Source organism: Larus michahellis, unplaced genomic scaffold (assembly GCF_964199755.1).
Source record: "Larus michahellis unplaced genomic scaffold, bLarMic1.1 SCAFFOLD_39, whole genome shotgun sequence".
In the NCBI taxonomy this organism is placed as follows: domain Eukaryota; kingdom Metazoa; phylum Chordata; class Aves; order Charadriiformes; family Laridae; genus Larus; species Larus michahellis.
Window position 1 is genome coordinate 502,385 of NW_027436461.1, and position 7,388 is coordinate 509,772.

Consider the following 7,388-nt stretch of genomic DNA (forward strand, 5'->3'; position numbering starts at 1 on the left):
CGAGCGGCTGCCAAAGAGCTTTCCAACGAGGCACGGCTTTCCCTCCTGGCTCTTCGGGCGTGGGAGCTGTCGCCAGAGCAGCAGCCCTACCGGAAAATGCTTCGCAGTTTGGCGCGGCGGCCCCACGTGGGCGCCGGTGTCGCCCAGGCTGACGGCCGCCGCAAAGCCCGCAGCCCCACGGGCTGTGGGGCCACGCGAGCGGCTGCCAAAGAGCTTTCCAACGAGGCACGGCTTTCCCTCCTGGCTCTTCGGGCGTGGGAGCTGTCGCCAGAGACGCGGCCCTACCGGAAAATGCTTCGCAGGCTGGCGCGGCGGTGCCAAGTGGGTGTCGGTGGCGCCGAGGCTGACGGCCGCCGCAAAGCCCGCAGCCCCACGGGCTGTGGGGCCACGCGAGCGGCTGCCAAAGAGCTTTCCAACGAGGCACGGCTTTCCCTCCTGGCTCTTCGGGCGTGGGAGCTGTCGCCAGAGCCGCGGCCCTATCGGAAAATGCTTCGCAGGCTGGCGCGGCGGCGCCACGTGGGCGCCAGTGTCGCCCAGGCTGACGGCCGCCGCAAAGCCCGCAGCCCCACGGGCTGTGGGGCCACGTGAGCGGCGGCCAAAGAGCTTTCCAACGAGGCACGGCTTTCCCTCCTGGCTCTTCGGGCGTGGGAGCTGTCGCCAGAGACGCGGCCCTACCGGAAAATGCTTCGAAGGCTGGCGTGGCGGCCCCACCTGGGCGCCGATGGCGCCCAGGCTGACGGCCGCCGGAAAGCCCGCAGCCCCACGGGCTGTGGGGCCACACGAGCGGCTGCCAAAGAGCTTTCCAACGAGGCACGGCTTTCCCTCCTGGCTCTTCGGGCGTGGGAGCTGTCGCCAGAGCCGCGGCCCTACCGGAAAATGCTTTGCAGGCTGGCGCGGCGGCGCCACGTGGGCGCCGGTGGCCCCGAGGCTGACGGCCGCCGCAAAGCCCGCAGCCCCACGGGCTGTGGGGCCACGCGAGCGGCTGCCAAAGAGCTTTCCAACGAGGCACGGCTTTCCCTCCTGGCTCTTCGGGCGTGGGAGCTGTCGCCAGAGCAGCAGCCCTACCGGAAAATGCATTGCAGGCTGGCGCGGCGGCCCGACGTGGGCGCCGGTGGCCCCCAGGCTGATGGCCGCCGCAAAGCCCGCAGCCCCACGGGCTGTGGGGCCACACGAGCGGCTGCCAAAGAGCTTTCCAACGAGGCACGGCTTTCCCTCCTGGCTCTTCGGGCGTGGGAGCTGTCGCCAGAGCAGCAGCCCTACCGGAAAATGCTTCGCAGGCTGGCGCGGCGGCGCCACGTGGGCGCCGGTGTCGCCCAGGCTGACGGCCGCCGCAAAGCCCGCAGCCCCATGGGCTGTGGGGCCACGCGAGCGGCTGCCAAAGAGCTTTCCAACGAGGCACGGCTTTCCCTCCTGGCTCTTCGGGCGTGGGAGCTGTCGCCAGAGCCGCGGCCCTACCGGAAAATGCTTCGCAGGCTGGCGCGGCGGTGCCAAGTGGGCGCCAGTGTCGCCCAGGCTGACGGCCGCCGCAAAGCCCGCAGCCCCACGGGCTGTGGGGCCACGTGAGCGGCGGCCAAAGAGCTTTCCAACGAGGCACGGCTTTCCCTCCTGGCTCTTCGGGCGTGGGAGCTGTCGCCAGAGCCGCGGCCCTACCGGAAAATGCTTCGAAGGCTCGCGTGGCGGCGCCACGTGGGCGCCGATGGCGCCCAGGCTGACGGCCGCCGGAAAGCCCGCAGCCCCACGGGCTGTGGGGCCACACGAGCGGCTGCCAAAGAGCTTTCCAACGAGGCACGGCTTTCCCTCCTGGCTCTTCGGGCGTGGGAGCTGTCGCCAGAGCCGCGGCCCTACCGGAAAATGCTTCGCAGGCTGGCGCGGCGGCGCCACGTGGGCGCCGGTGGTGCCGAGGCTGACGGCCGCCGCAAAGCCCGCAGTCCCACGAGCTGTGGGGCCACGCGAGCAGCTGCCAAAGAGCTTTCCAACGAGGCACGGCTTTCCCTCCTGGCTCTTCGGCCGTGGGAGCTGTCGCCAGAGCCGCGGCCCTACCGGAAAATGCTTCGCAAGCTGGCGCGGTCGTGCCACGTGGGCGCCGGTGGCGCCGAGGCTGACAGCCGCTGGAAAGCCCGCAGCCCCACGGGCTTTAGGGCCATGCTAGTGGCTGCCAAAGAGCTTTCCAACGAGGCACGGCTTTCCCTCCTGGCTCTTCGGGCGTGGGAGCTGTCGCCAGAGCCGCGGCCCTACCGGAAAATGCTTCGCAGGCTGGCGCGGCGGCCCGACGTGGGCGCCGGTGTCGCCCAGGCTGACGGCCGCCGCAAAGCCCGCAGCCCCACGGGCTGTGGGGCCACACGAGCGGCTGCCAAAGAGCTTTCCAACGAGGCACGGCTTTCCCTCCTGGCTCTTCGGGCGTGGGAGCTGTCGCCAGAGCCGCGGCCCTACCGGAATATGCTTCGCAGGCTGGCGCAGCGGCGCAATGTGGGCGCCGGTGGCGCCGAGGCTGACGGCCGCCGCAAAGCAGGCAGCCCCATGGGCTGTGGGGCCACGCGAGCGGCTGCCAAAGAGCTTTCCAACGAGGCACGGCTTTCCCTCCTGGCTCTTCGGGCGTGGGAGCTGTCGCCAGAGCCGCGGCCCTACCAGAAAATGCTTCGCAGGCTGGCACGGCGGCGCCACGTGGGCGCCGGTGTCGCCGAGGCTGATGGCCGCCGCAAAGCCCGCAGCCCCATGGGCTGTGGGGCCACGCGAGCGGCTGCCAAAGAGCTTTCCAACGAGGCACGGCTTTCCCTCCTGGCTCTTCGGGCGTGGGAGCTGTCGCCAGAGCAGCAGACCTACCGGAAAATGCATTGCAGGCTGGCGCGGCGGCCCGACGTGGGCGCCGGTGGCCCCCAGGCTGATGGCCGCCGCAAAGCCCGCAGCCCCACGGGCTGTGGGGCCACGCGAGCGGCTGCCAAAGAGCTTTCCAACGAGGCACGGCTTTCCCTCCTGGCTCTTCGGGCGTGGGAGCTGTCGCCAGAGCAGCAGCCCTACCGGAAAATGCTTCGCAGTTTGGCGCGGCGGCCCCACGTGGGCGCCGGTGTCGCCCAGGCTGACGGCCGCCGCAAAGCCCGCAGCCCCACGGGCTGTGGGGCCACGCGAGCGGCTGCCAAAGAGCTTTCCAACGAGGCACGGCTTTCCCTCCTGGCTCTTCGGGCGTGGGAGCTGTCGCCAGAGACGCGGCCCTACCGGAAAATGCTTCGAAGGCTCGCGTGGCGGCGCCACGTGGGCGCCGATGGCGCCCAGGCTGACGGCCGCCGGAAAGCCCGCAGCCCCACGGGCTGTGGGGCCACACGAGCGGCTGCCAAAGAGCTTTCCAACGAGGCACGGCTTTCCCTCCTGGCTCTTAGGCGTGGGAGCTGTCGCCAGAGCTGCGGCCCTAACGGAAAATGCTTCACAGGCTGGCGCGGCGGCGCCACGTGGGCGCCGGTGGCGCCGAGGCTGACGGCCGCCGCAAAGCCCGCAGCCCCACGGGCTGTGGGGCCACGCGAGCGGCTGCCAAAGAGCTTTGCAACGAGGCACGGCTTTCCCTCCTGGCTCTTCGGCCGTGGGAGCTGTCGCCAGAGACGCGGCCCTACCGCAAAATGCTTTGCAGGCTGGCGCGGCGGCCCCACGTGAGCGCCGGTGTCGCCCAGGCTGACGGCCGCCGGAAAGCCTGCAGCCCCACGGGCTGTGGGGCCACGCGAGCGGCTGCCAAAGAGCTTTCCAACGAGGCACGGCTTTCCCTCCTGGCTCTTCGGGCGTGGGAGCTGTTGCCAGAGCCGCGGCCCTACCGGAAAATGCTTCGCAGGCTGGTGCAGCGGTGCCACGTGGGCGCCGGTGGCGCCGAGGCTGACGGCTGCCGGAAAGCCCGCAGCCCCATGGGCTGTATGGCCACGCGAGCGGCTGCCAAAGAGCTTTCCAACGAGGCACGGCTTTCCCTCCTGGCTCTTCGGGCGTGGGAGCTGTCGCCAGAGCCGCGGCCCTACCGGAAAATGCTTCGCAAGCTGGCGCGGTCGTGCCACGTGGGCGCCGGTGGCGCCGAGGCTGACAGCCGCTGGAAAGCCCGCAGCCCCACGGGCTTTAGGGCCATGCGAGTGGCTGCCAAAGAGCTTTCCAACGAGGCACGGCTTTCCCTCCTGGCTCTTCGGGCGTGGGAGCTGTCGCCAGAGCCGCGGCCCTACCGGAAAATGCTTCGCAAGCTGGCGCGGTCGTGCCACGTGGGCGCCGGTGGCGCCGAGGCTGACAGCCGCTGGAAAGCCCGCAGCCCCACGGGCTTTAGGGCCATGCTAGTGGCTGCCAAAGAGCTTTCCAACGAGGCACGGCTTTCCCTCCTGGCTCTTCGGGCGTGGGAGCTGTCGCCAGAGCCGCGGCCCTACCGGAAAATGCTTCGCAGGCTGGCGCGGCGGCCCGACGTGGGCGCCGGTGTCGCCCAGGCTGACGGCCGCCGCAAAGCCCGCAGCCCCACGGGCTGTGGGGCCACACGAGCGGCTGCCAAAGAGCTTTCCAACGAGGCACGCTTTCCCTCCTGGCTCTTCGGGCGTGGGAGCTGTCGCCAGAGCCGCGGCCCTACCGGAAAATGCTTCGCAGGCTGGCGCGGCGGCCCGACGTGGGCGCCGGTGTCGCCCAGGCTGACGGCCGCCGCAAAGCCCGCAGCCCCACGGGCTGTGGGGCCACACGAGCGGCTGCCAAAGAGCTTTCCAACGAGGCACGGCTTTCCCTCCTGGCTCTTCGGGCGTGGGAGCTGTCGCCAGAGCCGCGGCCCTACCGGAATATGCTTCGCAGGCTGGCGCAGCGGCGCAATGTGGGCGCCGGTGGCGCCGAGGCTGACGGCCGCCGCAAAGCAGGCAGCCCCATGGGCTGTGGGGCCACGCGAGCGGCTGCCAAAGAGCTTTCCAACGAGGCACGGCTTTCCCTCCTGGCTCTTCGGGCGTGGGAGCTGTCGCCAGAGCCGCGGCCCTACCAGAAAATGCTTCGCAGGCTGGCACGGCGGCGCCACGTGGGCGCCGGTGTCGCCGAGGCTGATGGCCGCCGCAAAGCCCGCAGCCCCATGGGCTGTGGGGCCACGCGAGCGGCTGCCAAAGAGCTTTCCAACGAGGCACGGCTTTCCCTCCTGGCTCTTCGGGCGTGGGAGCTGTCGCCAGAGCAGCAGACCTACCGGAAAATGCATTGCAGGCTGGCGCGGCGGCCCGACGTGGGCGCCGGTGGCCCCCAGGCTGATGGCCGCCGCAAAGCCCGCAGCCCCACGGGCTGTGGGGCCACGCGAGCGGCTGCCAAAGAGCTTTCCAACGAGGCACGGCTTTCCCTCCTGGCTCTTCGGGCGTGGGAGCTGTCGCCAGAGCAGCAGCCCTACCGGAAAATGCTTCGCAGTTTGGCGCGGCGGCCCCACGTGGGCGCCGGTGTCGCCCAGGCTGACGGCCGCCGCAAAGCCCGCAGCCCCACGGGCTGTGGGGCCACGCGAGCGGCTGCCAAAGAGCTTTCCAACGAGGCACGGCTTTCCCTCCTGGCTCTTCGGGCGTGGGAGCTGTCGCCAGAGACGCGGCCCTACCGGAAAATGCTTCGAAGGCTCGCGTGGCGGCGCCACGTGGGCGCCGATGGCGCCCAGGCTGACGGCCGCCGGAAAGCCCGCAGCCCCACGGGCTGTGGGGCCACACGAGCGGCTGCCAAAGAGCTTTCCAACGAGGCACGGCTTTCCCTCCTGGCTCTTAGGCGTGGGAGCTGTCGCCAGAGCTGCGGCCCTAACGGAAAATGCTTCACAGGCTGGCGCGGCGGCGCCACGTGGGCGCCGGTGGCGCCGAGGCTGACGGCCGCCGCAAAGCCCGCAGCCCCACGGGCTGTGGGGCCACGCGAGCGGCTGCCAAAGAGCTTTGCAACGAGGCACGGCTTTCCCTCCTGGCTCTTCGGCCGTGGGAGCTGTCGCCAGAGACGCGGCCCTACCGCAAAATGCTTTGCAGGCTGGCGCGGCGGCCCCACGTGAGCGCCGGTGTCGCCCAGGCTGACGGCCGCCGGAAAGCCTGCAGCCCCACGGGCTGTGGGGCCACGCGAGCGGCTGCCAAAGAGCTTTCCAACGAGGCACGGCTTTCCCTCCTGGCTCTTCGGGCGTGGGAGCTGTTGCCAGAGCCGCGGCCCTACCGGAAAATGCTTCGCAGGCTGGTGCAGCGGTGCCACGTGGGCGCCGGTGGCGCCGAGGCTGACGGCTGCCGGAAAGCCCGCAGCCCCATGGGCTGTATGGCCACGCGAGCGGCTGCCAAAGAGCTTTCCAACGAGGCACGGCTTTCCCTCCTGGCTCTTCGGGCGTGGGAGCTGTCGCCAGAGCCGCGGCCCTACCGGAAAATGCTTCGCAAGCTGGCGCGGTCGTGCCACGTGGGCGCCGGTGGCGCCGAGGCTGACAGCCGCTGGAAAGCCCGCAGCCCCACGGGCTTTAGGGCCATGCGAGTGGCTGCCAAAGAGCTTTCCAACGAGGCACGGCTTTCCCTCCTGGCTCTTCGGGCGTGGGAGCTGTCGCCAGAGCCGCGGCCCTACCGGAAAATGCTTCGCAAGCTGGCGCGGTCGTGCCACGTGGGCGCCGGTGGCGCCGAGGCTGACAGCCGCTGGAAAGCCCGCAGCCCCACGGGCTTTAGGGCCATGCTAGTGGCTGCCAAAGAGCTTTCCAACGAGGCACGGCTTTCCCTCCTGGCTCTTCGGGCGTGGGAGCTGTCGCCAGAGCCGCGGCCCTACCGGAAAATGCTTCGCAGGCTGGCGCGGCGGCCCGACGTGGGCGCCGGTGTCGCCCAGGCTGACGGCCGCCGCAAAGCCCGCAGCCCCACGGGCTGTGGGGCCACACGAGCGGCTGCCAAAGAGCTTTCCAACGAGGCACGCTTTCCCTCCTGGCTCTTCGGGCGTGGGAGCTGTCGCCAGAGCCGCGGCCCTACCGGAATATGCTTCGCAGGCTGGCGCAGCGGCGCAATGTGGGCGCCGGTGGCGCCGAGGCTGATGGCCGCCGCAAAGCCCGCAGCCCCATGGGCTGTGGGGCCACGCGAGCGGCTGCCAAAGAGCTTTCCAACGAGGCACGGCTTTCCCTCCTGCCTCTTCGGGCGTGGGAGCTGTCGCCAGAGCAGCAGACCTACCGGAAAATGCATTGCAGGCTGGCGCGGCGGCCCGACGTGGGCGCCGGTGGCCCCCAGGCTGATGGCCGCCGCAAAGCCCGCAGCCCCACGGGCTGTGGGGCCACGCGAGCGGCTGCCAAAGAGCTTTCCAACGAGGCACGGCTTTCCCTCCTGGCTCTTCGGGCGTGGGAGCTGTCGCCAGAGCAGCAGCCCTACCGGAAAATGCTTCGCAGTTTGGCGCGGCGGCCCCACGTGGGCGCCGGTGGCGCTGAGGCTGACGGCCGCCGCAAAGCCCGCAGCCCC